Source organism: Panthera onca, chromosome A2, assembly GCF_046562875.1.
Source record: "Panthera onca isolate mPanOnc1 chromosome A2, mPanOnc1 haplotype 2, whole genome shotgun sequence".
Classification (NCBI taxonomy): Eukaryota; Metazoa; Chordata; class Mammalia; order Carnivora; family Felidae; genus Panthera; species Panthera onca.
In genome coordinates, this window is record NC_138340.1 from 105,238,945 (window position 1) to 105,258,549 (window position 19,605).

General features: G+C 34.2%; 1 long non-coding RNA gene across 4 annotated transcripts in view; it reads right to left on the bottom strand.

Annotated features, from left to right (window-relative positions):
* The window catches only part of LOC132679222 (uncharacterized), a 96,719-nt gene that overhangs the window by 73,472 nt on the left and 3,642 nt on the right, over positions 1-19,605 (bottom strand). For 2 of the 4 annotated variants that reach the window (XR_013553581.2, XR_009610017.3), the window contains exon 2: positions 2,457-2,582. The exons of 1 other annotated variant lie outside the window; for it this stretch is intronic. This is a non-coding gene — a long non-coding RNA (uncharacterized LOC132679222). Of the gene's footprint in view, positions 1-2,456; positions 2,603-19,605 lie in introns of all 4 variants that reach the window. One more of the 4 variants, XR_009610018.2, reaches the window with a different exon arrangement.

Genomic DNA, 19,605 nt, shown 5'->3' on the forward strand with positions numbered 1-19,605 from the left:
AAAGCCAGATGCTTAACTGACTGAGCCACCCAGGCGCCCCTCCTGCATGACATTTTAAATTCAACATGGTACCTTTAATCTGAGTGTTATGATGAAAATATATTGACCATTTAATAGGTTTTTAAATAGACCATTTAATATCCATACCAAAGTATGGATAATACTTAGAACATAAAAAATTCTGACATTGCAATTTAATTATTTAGGCTTTTGAACAATGCAGAAAGTTTTGAGTATAGATGATGAATTAACTACTTGATAAAAGCAGTATGCTAATAAGACTTTGGTTCTGTATACATCAATTAATTTCAGTCTTTTTCATACCTCTTAAATCTCAAAATGGTGTCTGTGGGTGTAAATAATACATGTGTGTATGTGTGTATAAAAGAGAGAGGAAAAGAGAGACTGAATTAATGCAAGTGATCCTACATCAGGAAGAACTGCTGTGAGTACATGTGCTACTTACATTGGATCAATATTATTATTTGAAAATGACTCTTAATCATATTGCTTGTTAATTAAGTTACAATATCCTCTAAATCTGGAGACTATTATGGTCTCCATTATATCAAAAGCTATTCTATAATTGACAAAATAATTTTGGTGGGGTTTCCCAGCAGATTTACCAGTACTGATTCCAGGAATTAAATCAACCTATTCAATTGAATGAATGTGGTTCAATTCCATATAACTGGCCTGTGTTCTCCTAACTCAAAAAACAACAGTCATTAAATTGTAATACATCTGATTACTCTGTACAAAAGCAACATACATCTAAGTGAGAGCAGCTGTGGTGAAACAAAATACTCTCTTCCCTTTTGGAGACCATTAGAAAACTAAAGCTGATAGATGAATCAAATCCACAGCAAGGGGAGGGGGGGGAGGGGGGGGGAAGCTCTAATAGAACAGTAAAACATATGGATAGTGCTCCACTGCAGAATTATGATCCTGTTAAAGGAAATTTCTCTCTAGAAACGTCCTCAATGACTCCTATGCTTGTTCACATTAGAATACCTATATTGTATGACAAATGGAAAATAAATCTGATTCAAGTATGCATTGTCATATTAAAAGACTCTGATGCTTTGCCATTACTCAAGTGTCCCATTTCTCTCTTCAATGTTAAAACAGATGTCATGATGTTACTATTAGCATTTCATGTTTATACTTTTCTGCATTTTCCTAATAAAATTATTTTTCACTGACTCTGTATGCTTTCTACTTACCACTGATACAAATTTTATTTCATATTTACATTAACATGACTAAGGAAATATTATCTTGCTTTACTATCATTACTGCTGATTACAGTGTTTGCAAATATCCAAGGTAAGTCAGTGAAAGAAAGACACGTTCAAGGCATTTCTACTGCAACAAAATGTGAGTTTTGTTCATGTAGTTTTTAAATTTTTGATGTACATTAACATGTGAATATAAATGTGAATGATTTACAAGAACATTCCAGTTGATTTAAAGTTGGTGAGCTACATAAGAAGAAGAGGGTTTAGGGGCACCTGGGTGGGTGAGTCGGTTAAGCATCCGACTTCGGCTCAGGTCACGATCTCGCGGTTCGTGAGTTCAAGCCCCGCATCAGGCTCTGTGCTGATGGCTCAGAGCCTGGAGCCTGTTTCAGATTCTGTGTCTCCCTCACTCTCTGACCCTCCCCCATTCATGCTCTGTCTCACTCTGTCTCAAAAATAAATAAACGTTAAAAAAATTAAAAAATAAATTTAAAAAAAGAAGAGGGTTTAGAATGGAGAGGCTTGTAGGATTCAAGTACATGGAGAGAACAGTAGAAAACTAAGAAATTTAAACTACAATGTCATGAATCTTTAATTGTAAGATCAATGTTTTGTAACAAATACTTTTCCACTGGGAGGTGGAGGAAGCAAAGGAGAAAAAATGTTTACCAGATGTTGGGCATTCCAAATAAGAAAAAGAAGACATTACTCCTATCACTGCTTCTGTAGCACAGATGCTATCTATCACTACAGTACTATAGTCAGACCATGTGGTCCACTTTAATGAGTGTCCTCCTAAGTGGCTATTAATTAGCATGTTCTTATATACTAAGTCTCAATATCATTCCAAAGTTTATAGTTGGTTCCTTACTTTCTTCTTTCTTTAGAGTATGCTTTATGAGTTTTATGAAGAAGTTCCAGTGATTACAAGAGCTCAGAGCATTTACATGGTTTTGGAGGCGGGGTGGGGGAACAAAGTATTGACAACTGGCAGAGAGGGAGTAGACAATAAATGAGCCAACCCCAATGAGGATAATAAGTAATAATGAAAGACTAAATAATAATGATGAGTGGAGCCAGTTCATTAGTTTTCCATAGCTCAGGCTTTTGCCTCACTTAACTGAATAAAATATATATGGTTCAAGTTGTAGTGAAAAAATATTCCTCTTTCTGATATGCATTTATTCATACAACAACTATTTATTGTTTACCTACCATATTTCTGGCAATGTGGTCTGGGATAAAATTACTTTTCAAACTTCCTGATAAACATGAATTTAGCGTCCTTGCCTTCTGCTCTTATATAAGATAGTACCTTCTGACTTCATCCTGTGAAAAACTCTTAAGAGGTGAATGAAATACTGTAATAAAAGAAAAACATTGACATAACTTAAAAACACATGAATAAATCTTGAATTCAAACACTGTAATTTGAAAAACAGCCTGTATACCTGACAAGGCTTATATTTTCACTTTGAAACAACACATGGTCTACCCATTTGTCACACCTAAGAGATGTCTAGGCTACTTCTATATCTTGTGAACAGTTTCATGGATCTACAACCACCATGGCGATCAAAAATTCTTTCCTGAGGTGTTTTGTCAAAATGAAATTAATTTTTACTATTATGTGAGAAAATATTAATTTGGGGTATACCTGAAAGCATTATTTTTTCACATCTAGGTTGTATGTGAGGTTCCAACATGGAAAACAGGTCAGTGGAACTTTGGAATGATTTGTTCCAAGAAGGGAAAAATATAATCTTATATAATATCAATCATATAATTAAGTATACAGGCAATTATTCTAAGCCATATGATTTATTGGCGCCTGGGTCTTAATATTTAAAAATAAATCCTTCAGTTTCTTAAAAGACTATGTTTAACCCACCCACTTTCAGATAACTGTGAACAAAAATTTTGAGGTTTAATAATCTATATGTTTAGAATTATTTGTAGGTATTCTAACTGATATCAGCATAAAATAGTTAAGATAAATACTTCAGGGGTTATTTTTTATTACACAAAGTTATCATGGTTAACATATTTCTGCAATTTTCAGCTCCATTCTTTCATTCAAAATCAGTAGAATTCTGTACTCCACTTATGAGTAAACCACTTAGGCAGTTACCTGGAGAACACAGAATATCCATAAAAGAAAGAGATAGGTACAGTGAATATTCTCCAAAAAGAAAACTAAGCTATATCTGGAAATATAAAATTGGCACTAAGCATTTTATTTAAAACATATGAAAAATGTCAAACTTCATAAAAATGATAACTAATACACACAACGCTTAAAACAGATTTTGAAGAGTTGGAGTAAGAATTTAAAGAAATATATAAACCAATAGGGACCATAAGCATCAAGGGACACAGCAGAATATCTAACATACTAGGAAATCACACACACACACACAATGTATCCAGACTTGATTGAAAAGAAGGCAACATTCTGACAAACACCAGGGTAAATTTTATTGCCATTTCTTAGTGAAAAAGGAACACGGAAATCCACTGCCTGTTGCATATTATTATGTTTCCAGTTGATTGCATACTAAATTTTACATAGTTCTCATTCTATATAGTGAGTTTGGTGATTCTAAATATAAAGTGTTCATAGAGTCCTAATAAAGGAATCCTCCCAGGCATATTTGCAACAATGACCTCTATGTAATTAGCCAAGTTCTGGTGCCAGGAGTACAAAGAAACTAGTAAGAACATTCTCACAGATGATTGTTTTTAACAAGCTTATTTTTGTTTGGGTGTTCTACTTATTACATATGCATGTCTGATCTCTTGCAAAACTAAAGCCATATAAGAATGTCAAGGTTACAAGTGAGGTTCTTTAATTTTCCATTAGTCATCAGGTACTAGATTTAAACAGCAGACTGTTTCAATTGGTTTAGTTGGCTAGTGCCAAAGCCTATTCAAATGTTCTCTGTCTGTTGTTTACTTTTGTATTTGTAACTCAAAGTCTTGCTGCCAAGTATTCTATGAGCTCTCCAAAATATTTTAATGCAAATAGGTTGGAAATGTCATCAGGACAATTACATTAAGGAACAAGCTCAAGTAAATCCACAAGCAAATGGGGTTGGGGGGGGGGGGGCACTTCCACATAGATCATTAATTCTTAATGATGAGGATAATAAAAGTAAGGCACTGATGATATACTATGTATATTAACATTAGCTGGGAAATAATGATTAAGCAGTAAAAACATAAAACTGATTGGAAGGTGATGAGCACATTCCAAGCAGAAAGCAGAAAAGAAACCAGTGGCAGGAAGAATAAGACAGGAAAGGCAAGAGAACAAGGACTGCAGAGTCCTGGCAGTGTTTGTACTTGGATTCTTTTGCGGAAGCCATCAGTATCCTGTTAAATAGCCACCCAGTCAACAGTCAAGCCCATACGCCCAAGGTCAGATACTGAGGGGCTAAATTTTGCAACAAATGTGACCAGACGAAAAAAAAGGGCACAATTGTGTGGAATTAATCAGCCAGCTCAGCAGGACCCAATTCTCATTTCTTTTTCTGGTATCTAACAATATTCTCTAACTCCTTCTCTAGATTAAAGTGCAAATGGCATGTTGCTATTATCACCTGATATTAACTACTTTAAGCCACCATCAACATTGCCTTTTGGTTTACAGGATTCAATCCATATCTACTATCTGTTTCAAAATTCTGAGTATCACATGCCTATTTTATAACTCATCGTAGTCTTTTCATCCAACCAAATCTTTTTTTTTTTTTTTTAAGTTTATTTATTCTGAGATAGAGAGGGAGAGAGCACATGCCCAGTGAGCAGGGGAGGGACAGAGAGAGGGAGAAAGAGAATCCTAAGCAGGCTCTGCACTCTCAGTGCGGGGCTCAAATTCACGAACCATGAGACCATGACCTGAGCCGAAATCAAGTCAGATGCTTAACTGGCTGAGCCACCCACGTGCCCCTTTGTCGAACCATACCTTAAAAATAAATCAGAACACAACTAACAGTAAACATGTAAAAGAATTTAAGATGTGTAATATACAATTGTTTTCATGACATTTACTATACATACTGAATTTAAAAGTTTTATCCAAATTATTTATGATCAAATCAGGCCAGGTGTATAGGAGACAATGCACCTATTCAAATACAGTCAAAGCATCAATTCCCATTTATTATCTACCCTCATTATTTTATTTTTACAAAATTAATTTCTTTCAAAATTATAGTATGCCATGTTAACATGTATTTCAAAAACAACATATGGTTCCTCTATTCCATGGTGTTGCATCATGGAGATGGTACAGTGAATGATAAAGATACATAGACACAAGAAGGAACTTTAAAGTTCACGCAGGTACAGAAGGTCAAATGGGTTCAACATCCTAGAAAACAATTTGGGCAACAGAGACACAAAATGAAACAAAAGACTGGGCAACACAGACCAGACAAAGGCAAACCTTCACAGAATAGGAATTTAGAGTCCAACCCTGAACATTAATGGGAATCATAGGATACCCACATCAAATAGGGCACCAAACTTATCAAGTAGATTTATGACCTTACTTGTGTGAGGGTAAAAATAACATGTATGGAGTCTCAGTAATGAAAAGACAAGACAAATAGGAACCTCCAGGCTGGAAGATGAAGCGAGGTGAAGAGAAGGAAAAGTGTACCTAATACTTTGACTTTTTATTAAGCATGAATTTTAAATTTTTATTGAAGTATAATTTACATACTTTAAGATGAAGATCCTAAGTATTCAGTTCAATGAGCTTGGGTAATTGCATGCAACCCTTCAACTATCCCTCAAAACAAGAACATTTATATAATCAACAGAAAGTTTCTTTATATCCCATTTCCTGTCCATTTCTACCTCCACCTCAGGCAATTACTTTGAGATTTCTGTAACAATTTCTAAAACAATAAGTTTTACCTTTTCTTGGAATTTATGTAAATGAATTACAATGTATGCATTTCTTTTTTTTGCATGTAGATTTTTTATATCACAAAATATTCTAGAAATTCATCCATGCTGCTTGTATCAGTAGTCTGTGCCTTTTCTCTGAGTAGTATTCCATTATATGAATGTACAAATGTGTATCATTTGGTTTACCTGTTGATGGATATTTGTTGGGGGTTTTTTCTTTGTTTTAATTTTTTCTACTATTATCTATTATTATATTATTATTTTAAGAGAGAGAGAGAGCACGAGGAAGAGGTGTGTGTGTATGTGGGAGGGAGGGAGAGAGGGAGAGAGAGAGAGAATCTTAAGCAGGCTCCACACTCAGCACAGAGCCTGATGCAGAGTTTGATTCCACGACTCTGGAATCATGACCTGAGCCAAAATCAAGAGGAGTGCTCAACCGACTGAGCCTTCCAGGCACCCCTGTTAGGAGGGTTTTAATTCAAATATTGGCTTAATAAGAGTAGGCTGCTATGAATATTTATGTGCAAGTCTTTGGGTGTATGTTTTATGTTTCCGTACATAGCTGGGTCACAAGAGAGATGTATGTTTAACTTTATTAAGAAAGTGCCAGATAGTCCAAATAATTTATTTTTACATTCCCATTAACAACTTATGAGCATTTTAGTTTCTCTACATACTCACCAATAGAGTTCCTATGTACCCTACAATATTGATACTTTATATTAGTATGGTAACTTTGTAATAAATAATAAAACAATATTGATACATTTGGTATTGTCAAATTTTTTGTTTTTGTTTTTAGCCCTTTAAATGGATAGCAGGCAGTGTATCATTATGCTTTTTATTTGCATTTCCTGATGATTAATGATATTCATTACTTTTTCATTTTCCAATTGTCCATTACTATGTATTCTTTTGCGAGGTTTCTGCTATGTCTTTTGCCCATTTTAATTGGATGCTTTATATTTTTAGTGTTGATTTGTAAAAATAAAGGTCTTTTGTCACATAATTGTATTTCCCCATCCTTAACTTGCTTATTTGATGGTGTACTTGATAAGAAGAAATCCTTAGTTTTGACAAAGACCAACAAATACATCAATATTTCCTTTTGTAGTCCTAATAAATCTTTTTAATAAATAATCTATTTAATAAATAATTTAATAAACAAATCATCTAATAAATATTTTCCTGCCCTAAGTTAGTAAGAAAATAGTACTGAGAATTCCTGTGTACCTTACACCCAATATCCCATGGTATATTTCTTATAATTAATGAATCAATATTGATAAATTTACCAAACTTTATTCTCATTTCCAGAGTCTTTACCTAAGGTTCTTTTTCTGTTTCAGTGTCTCATCCAGGACACAACATTGCATTTAGTTGTCATGTTTCCTTAGGTTCCTCTTGGTTTGTTACAGTTTCTCAGACTTCCATTGTTAATAATGAAAGTTTTGAGGAGTGTTAGTTAGGTATTTTATAAAATGTCTCTCAGTTAAGATCTTTTGTTTTTCTCACGATTCGATTGAGTGTGATGGTTAATTTTATAAGCCAACCTGGCCAGGCCATAGTATCAACATTTGGTCAAACATACTCTGGATATCTCTGTCAGGGCATTTGTGAATGAAATTTACACTTAAATCAGTGGACTTTGAGGAAAGCAGATTGTTTTCCATAATGGAGGTACGCCTCATTCAATCAGATGAAGGCCTGAATAGAATAAAAGATTGATCTTCCCAGGGCTAGAGAAAATTTGGCCAGCAGATAGCCCTCAGACTTGAACTGTAACATTGGCTCTTCCTGGGTTTCCAACTTTCTCTCTCTCTCTCTCTCTCTCTCTCTCTCTCTCTCTCTCTCTGTCTATATATATCTCGATATCAGTATACATATAGACAGAGAGATACATCCAGTTGGTTTTGTTTCTCTGGAGGATCCTGACCAATACAGTGGAGTTACAGGTTTGGGGGACAAAGACTTTATAAAGAAGTAAAGTGCCATTCTCATTGCATTATACCAAAGGTACATAGTATCAGCGTGACTTATCACCTTGATTGCCCATCTGAGGTATGTGGATCAGATTTCTCAACTGCAAAGTTACTATTTTTCCCCCTTCTATACTGTGCTCTTTGGAAGGAAATCACCATATGCAGTCCACAGTTAAGGAGTAGGGAGTTATGCTCCACTCCCTTGAGAGAAGAATATCTACATAAATTATTTCAAATTTCTCTACATACATCATTTGTCTATTTATCCCCATTTATTTATTCAGTCTTTTATATATATATATATATATATATATATATATATATATATATATGTATGAACTCATGGATGTATATTTTATAATTTGGATTACCATCTACCACCACCTTATTTATATTGTTGCTTAAAGTGTAAAAGCTTTGGCCATTGGAAACTCTTTCCTTTGGCTGTTGTGTCCCTTTGATATATCCCCCTCATTGTGAGTTCCTATGACTTGTGTGTGTTTGTTTCCTTAAGCAATTTCTTATTTTCTGACACTACAAGTTTCTCCAGGCTCATCTTGTATAATTCCTGATTCAGTTCTAGAATAATCCATTTCTCCCAGGAGCTCTAGCTCCTATTATTAAAGAATGATATTAGAAATTAAGTTCTGGCTACTAGGTGTGGTCATTGGTACTGAGGTGTTATTGCTTCCACACCCTCTCAACTGATAGAGAAAGGAAATCTGTGTGTATACTAATGTGTATATACAAGAATCTGTAAACATTCCTGTATGTAATTATCCATATCCCTATTAAGCTAAATATGAGTTTATACTGGCATATACAAATGTAACCCATACTACATTTATTATTGTAGCCTCTTCCCCGTGCTTATCTGTAACTTCCCAGTCCAATAACAAAAACCTGTCTACCATCCAATTACTTACTGGTTCAATTCCCATATATACGTATGGTGGTATCAGAATTCGTATTCTGTAGCTCAACATGGGACAATTTTATGAACTATAGTACAGTGTCTATATACATTTTCTTTTGCCTTTAGACTTAAAGACTCTATTCATTTCTGAAGTTACTTAGGTCAGTATCTTTTTCTCCTAATACCTTCAGCAAAGTCATTTCATATATTTATAATAGATTTTGTCTACATCACTGCTGGGATCTCACACCTGGTAAATCTTTTTTTTTTTTTTTTTTTTTTTTTTTTAAATTTACTTACACTTAGGCTCATTCTTTGTATTGTAAAGTTCTATGGGTTTTGACAATCCATAGTGTCATGTGCCCACCATTACAGTATTATACAAAATAGTTTCACCATCCTAAAAAAATACCTTGTGCTTTTCCTCTTCAACCCTCTTTCGCTTCTGCTGAAAGCCTGGCAACCACTGATCTTTTTTACCTCATGTAACACCTATTTCACTACTACCTCATGTAGTTTTGCCTTTTCCAGAAGGTCATGTAATTGGAATCACAGTAAGCCTTTTCAGATTGGCATATATATATAATATATATATATATATATATATATTATATATATATATATGTTATAATGTTTACTTATTTTTGAGAGACAGAGCATGAGCAGGGGAGGGGCAGAGAGAGAGGGAGACACAGAATCTAAAACGGGCTCCAGGCTCTTAGCTGTCGGCCTTGACGCTCCGACCCAGGACTCAAACTCACGGACCACGAGATCATGACCTGAGCCAAAGTCAGATGCTTAACTGACTCGAGCCACCCAGGTGCCCCACACATTGGCTTATATTTTTCTATAGAAGCATCTAGTGATTCCAAATTAAAAGACTGGTCCTTTCACTATTGAGCTGACTTTGTAGGAAGTTAATTGATCATGGGTCAATTAATGCATGAGTCTACTTCTGAACTCTGTTATGTTCTATTGATTCTATTCGGCTATTCTAATAACAATGATACATTATCTTAATTACATTAACTTTATAGCTTGAAATCTGGAATTGCAAGTCATTCAATTTTGTTGTTCTTTGGCAAGATTATTTTGGTTCTTCTAAGTTCTTCCATTTGCATATAAATTATAGAATCTAATTGTTGATTTTATCAAAAAAGACTTCGAGGATTTTGATTTATATTGAATTGAATCTATAGACCAATTTGAAGAGAAAGGAACACCTTAATACTGAACCTTCTAATTTGTGAAAATAGTATCTCTGTTTATTTCAGTCTTCATTAATTTCTCTCAAATAGATTATAGTTTTTAATATAGGTATCTTGCATGAGTTTTATTAGGTTTATTCCTAGGTATTTAATTTTTTTAATGCAATTATAAATGGTATTTTTAGATTTTTATTTGAAAATTATCATTACAATTGATTTTTGTATATTTACTTTGTGTCCTATGAACTAAAATAATATATTACTTCTGGAATATTTTTCTGGGACCCATAAAATATTTTACATACAAAATCCTGTTTCTTTACAATTTTGTTTATAAACTTCATGCATTTCAATCTTTTTCATGCTTTATTGCACTGGCTAAGAATTACGATGAAATTATGACACAAAGTCATTTACCAATTTATCATCATATATGATTCTATCCTCTATGATGAAATTTTTATAATCAATGAGAATTGAAAAACTAGTCAATTTACTTTTTTCTGCATTTATTTAGATGATCACATGATTTCTTCTTCTATATTGTTATTTTGTGAATTACATAGATTGAGTTTCAATGTTAGCCACTAGTATTATTCATTAATGTATTCCTGTATTGAATCTGCTAATATATATTTTTAAACATTTATTTTTGAGAGACAGATAGAGACAGAACATGAGCAGGGGAGGAATGGAAAGAGAGGGAGACACAGACTCCAAAGCAGGCTCCAGGCTCTGTGCTGTCAGCATAGAGCCCCATGCAGGGCTCGAGCTCACATACTGGGAGATCATGACTTGAGCCGAAATTGAGTTGGACGCTTAACAGACTGAGCCACCCAGGAGCCCCTGAATCTGCTAATATTAACAAATTTTGAATCTTTGATCATGAGAAGGTGTATGGGTCTATAACTTTCCTTTCAGGTATTGTATTTACCAAGTTTTTATATCAAGGTTATGCTGCTTCATAAAAATGAGTTGGGAAGTGTTCCTTCCTGTGTTTTTTTAAAATTTATTTAATATTAGTTTTCCTTTTTATTTAACATTTGATGTAATTTAATGGTAAAGTCACCTGAAATTTGAGTTTTCTTTGTGAGGTTTTGATAACAATTTAATTTCCTTAATACATGTGAGTCTACATAGATTTTTCTATTCCTTTATGTGTCAATTTGGTAAGCTGTATTTTTTAAGAAATTCACTCAATTATTTAAGTTACTGAATTTACTAACACAATGGAGAGATTCTCAACTTCAATATTATGGGTATTTGAGGCTTTGCTATGGGAGGATGCTCTATGTTTTGTAGGATATTTAGCAGCATCCGTGGCCTATATCCATAAGATTCCAGTAGCACCTCTTCCCTTCGGTTGTGACAACCAAATTATTTCCAGATACTGTGAAATATCCCCTCTGGGCAAAACTGTCCCCACCTGAGAAACATGGGCATGAAGTTATTCATAATATCCCTTTATTGTGTCTTTAATGTTTGTAAGATATGTAATGATGTCCCCTATTTTTTTAATGATACTGGTAATTTATAATTTCTTCATTTTTTTTTTTTTAATTTTTTTTTTTTTTTAATGTTTATTTATTTTTGAGACAGAGGGAGACAGAGCATGAACAGGGGAGGGTCAGAGAGAGAGGGAGACACAGAATCTGAAACAGGCTCCGGGCTCCGAGCTGTCAGCACAGAGCCCCACGCGGGGCTCGAACTCACGGAACGCGAGATCATGACCTGGGCTGAAGTCGGACGCTCAACCGACTGAGCCACCCAGGCGCCCCATTTCTTCATTTTTTTTTTTAGGGTTTTATCAAATTTATTAATCACTTCAAAGAATAAACTTTGACTTTATTTTCTCAGTTTATCTTTTAGTTCACTAATTTCTACTTTTACATGTAATATTTCATTTCTTCTTCTTAAGTTGGGTTTAATTTTATCTTCTCTTTTGTTTTCTAATGTAGAAGCTGTGCCTTCCTTCAACTTTTTTTTTAAGTTTATATTTTAAAAAGGGAGAGACAGAGGGAGGGGCAGAGAGAGAAAGAGACAGAAAATCCCAAGCAGGCTCCACACTGTCAGTACAGAGTCTGGCACAGGGCTTGAACCCATGAACTGTGAGATCATGACCTGAGCTGAAATCAAGAGTCTGACACTTAACTAACTGAGCCACCCAGGCACCTCTCTTCTTTCCTAATATAGGCAATTAATGTGATAAATTTCCATTTTACACCAGTTTTGGATGCATTCTATAAATTTTGATATATTATGTTCTCATTATAGAGTTTAAAATATTTCTCACTTTTCCCCATGTGATTTCTTCTTTGATTCATGGATTATTCAGAAAAGAATTACTTAATTTCTAAGTATTTTGCCATTTTCCAGATATTTTTATGTTACTGATTTCTAATCTGTGGTCACAAAACATGTATTATATGTTTCTGATTTTTTTGAAATTTATTGAGACTTTTTTTATATGCTAGCAAATAATTGGTTTATCTTAACTTCAGTGGATCAAGTTTGTACACAGTGTTATTCAAATTTTCTATACTTTTGTTGATTTTTCTGTCTATTTGATCAATTATTTATTATAGTTTTGTCTATTTCTCCATTTAATTGTGCCAATTATTGTTTTGTGGCTTTAAGACTCTGTTAGTAGCTGCATACATGTTGAGAACTGTTATATCTTCTTAAACAATGACTTTTACCACATGAATTTTCCCCTGTATCTCTGGTAATACTCTTTTTCTTGAAGTTTTATTTTTCTTATATTACTATGGTGGTACATTCTTTCTTATGCTTACTGTTTTCATAGTATATTCTCCCCTACATTTTTTACTTTATCTATCTTCAAATCTTAGTTTACCTTCAAATAATAAAGAAAAATATAAGAACACTGCAATACTATAATTCTGTTTACATTTCTTTCTACATTTTGAGCCCTTTTTGGCATATATTTTACTTCTATGTATGTTATAAACCCAAACTATATCATAACTATATTTACTCAAGATATACAGCTATAGATAGATATAATGGATGAAATACATAAAATAAAGATAATAAAAATTACTGCTATATGTTTATTCATATAGCAGGACTTCTACCTGGTATTATTTCACATTAGCCTAAAGAACTTCTAAAATTTCTGCTAGAAATGTTCTGGTGATCAGAACATCTCCTTGTATTCCAAGTATTCCACATATAGTGTGGTAGGTCATTTGATACTGTCCTGGAGATATCAGATATTTTCTTCCATTTGTCCTTTTTTCTGCTCTTTATATTTGGTTTGTATAATCTCTATTAATCTGTCTTAAATTTATTGAGTTTTTTCTCTGCTACTTCCAGTTAGCTGGTAATACTATGAAGATTTTTTTATGACTGATATTTTATTAATTTTTCTAGTATTTCAATTTTTTAACAGTTCCCATGTTATCCACTTTCTCCACAGACCCTGCAACGTATTTATAATAGTGATTTTAAAGTCCCTTTCAGATAATTTCAACAAATGAGCCATTTTTGTGTTTACCTCTATTAACAGTTCACTCTTGACCAAGCTCACATTTTCTTTTGCCTTCACACATCTCATAAGTTTTATTAAATGCTAGATATAAAAAAGAGAGAGACAGAGAGACAGAGAGACAGAGAGACAGAGAGAGAGAAGGCTAAATAATATTTGCCCTAAAAAATATCTTGCCAGTTTTTCTATTGGACTTCTTTGTTTGGAAGTTTGAGTGTATTAATACTTTAGATTTGCTAAGTCTGGATTCTTTTGAAGCTTTAATTACAGTGTTTAGTTGCTTAAAACATGCTTAGGTTCTCAGCACTGGAAAAACTCTAGAGATTACTTGTACCTGATAGCTCATCCACTAAAGTGCTACTCTTTTAGCTCAAAAGCCCAGCTTCCAGCATGTCTGAGGGTTGTCTTTATTCCTCAGTCTTGCCTGTCTTACTGTGCCTGAGTGTAACCCTCTCCATCCCATTGCCTTGCCCCAGCCTTCCAAGGGCTGCTGCAGTACAACTTAATGAAGCTTGGAATCCTCAAAGGGACTGCTCCCAGCAATCCTGCTTCACTCCTGCCTTTCACATACTACTTCTGAGCACTCAGTTAAGACCTTTGGAATAGAGTTAAAGGGTGGATGCACACTTACTCTGACTGGAGCTCCATGAGATTGTCATCTATCATTCCAACCCACACACAACCATTAAACATTGGCTGGTCTCTCTTTATGTCTGTTTATGGTGCATTTATGTAGTATAAAGGCAATGTATGCACCATAAACTGTTCTGTAAAAAATGAAAGCAGCTGTGATTCTCTCCTCTGTTAGGAAATTCTCATTACCTTTTGGATTTAAATTCATTAAAGTTTGTGTCCTCAGGTCTGATAAGTTCACCACCCCCCACCCACCCCCCACCCCCCGCCAATTTTTAAAATCCTTTCTTGCTTGTGCTTGTGAACTGGAGCAAAAGTCTCTTATCACTTCAAAATTTCTGATTGGGCTCTGTATTTTTCCTATATTATAATCCTTTCAGAACATCTCCTCAAGGGTTTCTGGACCCAGTTCTCCACTTTGCCAAAGTGGTGATAACTCCTACTAAAAAACTGAAAATACTTCTTTTCTCCCCTAACCACTTAATTTTGCTGATTGTTCTCCCTTGCATTCATGTCATAAAAAGCTACTTGATCCCTTGTGACTCATATCTGGCCTTGTTTCTTATTCCCTGAGTTTCTCATACCAGTCATGTCTTCCTTCTTTTCTTCCTGTGCATACTTGGGTTTCCCTGTACTTTGAAAACAAGTCTGACCTTTGTGCAGACATATATATATACATATAAGTAGAACTTACCTTAAGGCTTTTGGTTATCATTAACCTCAATTATTGGATTAGTACCTGCCAAAAATGTATTACTCATTTTTGTTGGCTGAACTTGTATTATGTTGGCTTTTTTGTTCAGGGTTTCTTATTCTATTTTAAGGATTGCTTCTTCCTGAAACTTTTTGTTTCTTTAATACTAACCATCTTATCTAACCCTAAAATCTGAAAACACTGCTTCTCAGCTGGACTCACCTTTTGAACTTGACTAGTTATCTAACTGAGCACATAAAACTTGTTATCATGCTCTGACTTCATCTATATCTATGGCCACTGAAGAAGAAAAATTATTTTTGTCATTACTCCTTCCCTTTAAGTACAAGAACTCCAACTTGCATAGTCCCAGTGTCTTTCAAATAACATACTGGATTTGTTGTCTCACCTGGATTGCTGTTCTGATTATTTAACACATAACCTCAAAATATAAACATAGGCGATAGTAATTAACATACTATAATGCTATAAGAATATATTATTCTCTATAGTATCTCTATATGATCTTTATAGAGTCTCTAATAATCTTCAGTTTTGAAAACATATGTATATATATTTTTACTATGGTGGGCTTCAACTAATTCTTGACTCCCAGTAGCTATTACAAATCTAATGGCCATCTTGGTCTATCAGCCATCTCATTGATCTCATTACAACAGTTTGTCAGGAAATAAAATATATTAAACAAGTTCATGAAATTTCAAATTATGTAGCTCTATTCCTCAGCTACATCATTGATTTTGTTTAGGTTTAAAAATTTCTTTCTCCAAATTCTATATTTAACTCCTCCCACAGTCTTTCAGGAAATACTCAGTACTAACCACATCCTGTTGATTCTATTTCCCAATTATCCCTACCTATTCATCTTCTCTGTTCCCCAGGCATCATTAACTTTGTTCTGGATCCTTCTCATATTTCTTATCTGGTCAGCCTCCACATCCCATCTACCCACTCCTCATTCATTTTCGGTAACAATTCCAGAATAATCTTTCCAAAATGCATATATGGCCATAACGATTAGCATTAAGTCATAACTCCTTAACGCACAGGATCCTTCATGACTAATTTGTTTTCTCAGTTTTAGCCTAATTTCATTTTGCATTTTTGTCCTCATATGTAGACCATGTTCTAGTCATACAGATGTTTATAGTTAAATATATCATATTCTTTTATAGCTCCAGGCTTGTGCACACCTTCTTTTCTTGCCGGTAACTCCATTTCCAGCCTTATTCAGCTAACTCCTTCACAAATATCTCCTCCTTTAGGAAGTCTTTATTAATCCCTAAGTCAGAACCAAATGCCATTCTCTATACCTGCTGTGCAAATTCTTATCATAGTACTTATCACATTATGTTGTAATTGTTGATTTACTTAACTCTCTTCCCCACTAGGCTCTAAGTCATATTAATGAATGTGATGCAATCAAAATTAAGAACTTCTGCTCTTTCAGAGATAGTTAAGAGAATGAAAGCACCACCACAAACTGGGGTAAAATTTTTGCACATCATGTCTGATAGAGTCCAGCCTTATTCAGAATTAAAAACTCTCACAACCATAAAAAGAAAAGAAAATAATAACAATAAAAAATGGACAAAATTTTGAACACTTCACCAAAAATGTTAAAAAGATGGCAAATAAGCACGTGAAAACATGTTCATCAATAACCCTTAAAACCCTTAATATATATATTATATATATAAAATATATATACATATATATTTTATATATATAATATATATACATATATATATATACATATACATACATATATATTTTATATATATTATATGTATATATGTATATATGTATATATATATAATGGACTATTACTCAAGAATCAAAAAGAATGAAATCTTGCCTTTTGCAACAATGTAGATAGAAGTAGAGTGTATTATGCTAAGCAAAATTAATCAGAGAAAGACAAATATCATATGACTTCAACTCATATGTGGAATTTAAGACACAAAACAGATGAACATAAGGGAAGGGAAGCAAAAATAACATAAAAACAGGGAGGGGGACATAAGAGACTGTTAAATACAGAGAACAAACTGAGGGTTGCTGGTGCGGGGCGGGGGGTTATGGGTGGGGGGATGGGCTAAATGTGTGAGGGGCATTAAGGGGACACTTGTTGGGATGAGCACTGGGTAGTATATGTAGGGGATGAATCACTGGATTCTACTCCTGAAATCATTATTGCACTATATGCTAAGTAACTTGGATGTAAATTAAAAAAAAAAAAAACAATAATAATAAAATAAAACAAAATAAAGAAAAAAAGGGGGGGCACTAGCATTCCCCCCTACCCCCTGCAAAGAAAAGAACACAAGGAAATTTTTGTGGGTGTGAATAGATTCATTATTTTGATGAAGGTTATGGTTTCACAAGTATATACGTATGTTTACACAGCATTCTTCTATCATTCACATGCCTTACCATATTTCATTGTTTTGTTGAGTTACCTAGTTAGCTTACTAGATTTTTATCAATATAGATGGACAGATATTATTTTTGAGATTGATTTCTTAGAGATTAAAAAAGGTCCTTTCAGAAACACACATTGTTTCTGTTGAAAGTAGAACACTGACTTGAATGGACATTGTCCTGTACTGATACCCAATGCCTACTTCTGTATACTAATATTTACTAATATTACTAGTATTTCTTACTAATTTACTAATATTACTAATATAATGTTACTAATATTTTTACTAATATTTTTTAAGGTCATCATTATTAATTACTAGTGTTTGAAATCTGAAGAGTAATTTGGATATCAGCAGACCTGAACATGCGATATGTCACAGTGATATTTAAGAACTTTGAAAAGTTGAAATTAGCATGTCAAAGACACACATGCTGACATATCTCTTACAGATGTGCTAGCTTCTATTTGCCTCCTCTGTCTTAAATCTAAACCTAACTGACTCATCCTATGCATTTCTGTGACTCATGAAAATTCCCAGAAATCTTTTCTAGGGATCCCATGTTAGAAAATATAACAAATAATAAGATTAACAGACCAAGCTGTACCAAACTGTCATAATTTAGAAGTCAAGGCATGGAGGAGCTTTAGAAGCAGTGTTTAGGAAGAGACAACAAGCACAATGAAAATTAAAGGACAGTTTGAGGTTAGCACAAAAATCTTAGCACACATTAAGATGAAAATGTAAATAAGGGGAACCTGGGTGGTTCAGTCAGTTAAGCCACCGACTTCGGCTCAGGTCATGATCTCACGGCTCCTGAGTTCAAGCCCCGCATCGGGCTCTGTGCTGACAGCCTAGAGCCTGGAGCCTGCTTCGGATTCTGTGTCTCCCTCTCTCTCTGCCCCTCCCCTGCTCGTGCTCCTTCTCTATCTCTCTCAAAAATAAATAAACATTAAAAAAATTTTTTTAAGTAAATGTAAATGATATTTTCTCTCTTAAATTAAAACTTTTTAGCTCTATGTAATCAGAAAATCCTAGGAACTCTATGGGTGTTTTGTATTATTGTATGGAGCTGTGTTGTCTAAAAGAATATGTCCCAGCCACATGTGGCTATTGAGAACTTGACATGTGGCTACTCAGAACTGAATCACAAAATTTTTTACTTCATATGAAACAAAATGTAAAATATCTCATTACTTTTTATGAAACAATAATGTCTTACGCATATTGGGTTATTATAATTAAACCTACAAATTTCCTTTTATTTTTTCTAACATGGCTACTAGAAAAGCTAAAATTACATGTATGTCTTAAATTTATTGCTCAATTACATTTTTGTGGGACAGCACTGGTATAAACACTTTCCTCCAGTGCTTGAACTGATAATTGGCATCTCAGAGGAAGAATTTCCATATTTATAGTTAGCTCTTTTAAGTTCTAGTCATTCTATTTTGAATAGAGGAACAAAAGAAGAAAGAATTCTAAAATTTTGATAACAGTGTCATTGTATTCTTTTTTTTTTTTTTTTTTTAATGTTTATTTATTTTGAGAGAAAGACAGTGAACAGGCGACAGGTAGAGCGAGAGGGAGAGAATCCCAAGCAGGCTCTGAGATGTCAGTGCAGAGCCTGGATGTAGGGCTCAAACTCACAGACTGTGAGATCATGACCTGAGCTGAAATCAAGTGTCAGACTTTTAACCTATTGAGCCACCTAGGCGCCCCAATGTCACTGCATTCTGAAAGCACTGGAAGGATATCGCTGTGTTGGTGAACAAATGTTAATTGGTCGTTTTGTTATAAAAAGAAGTCTCTAGTCTAGTCTCATAAGAGAGAGGTTGAGATAAAGGTAGCCCCAAACTGGTCTGTGCAAGAGAAACTCCCCATTTTCATCTCTAGCAGCTTGAGAAAAAGGGGTTCTGGGCTTCAGAACTTATAGAAAAGCATTTGGGAAAAAGCTCAATGGAGAGTGAGGGTGGGCTGCTGGGGAAGGAGAGATGGAAGAGACTGGGCTTAGGAAGAAGGGGAATCATTACAACATGACTCTTGGCAGAAA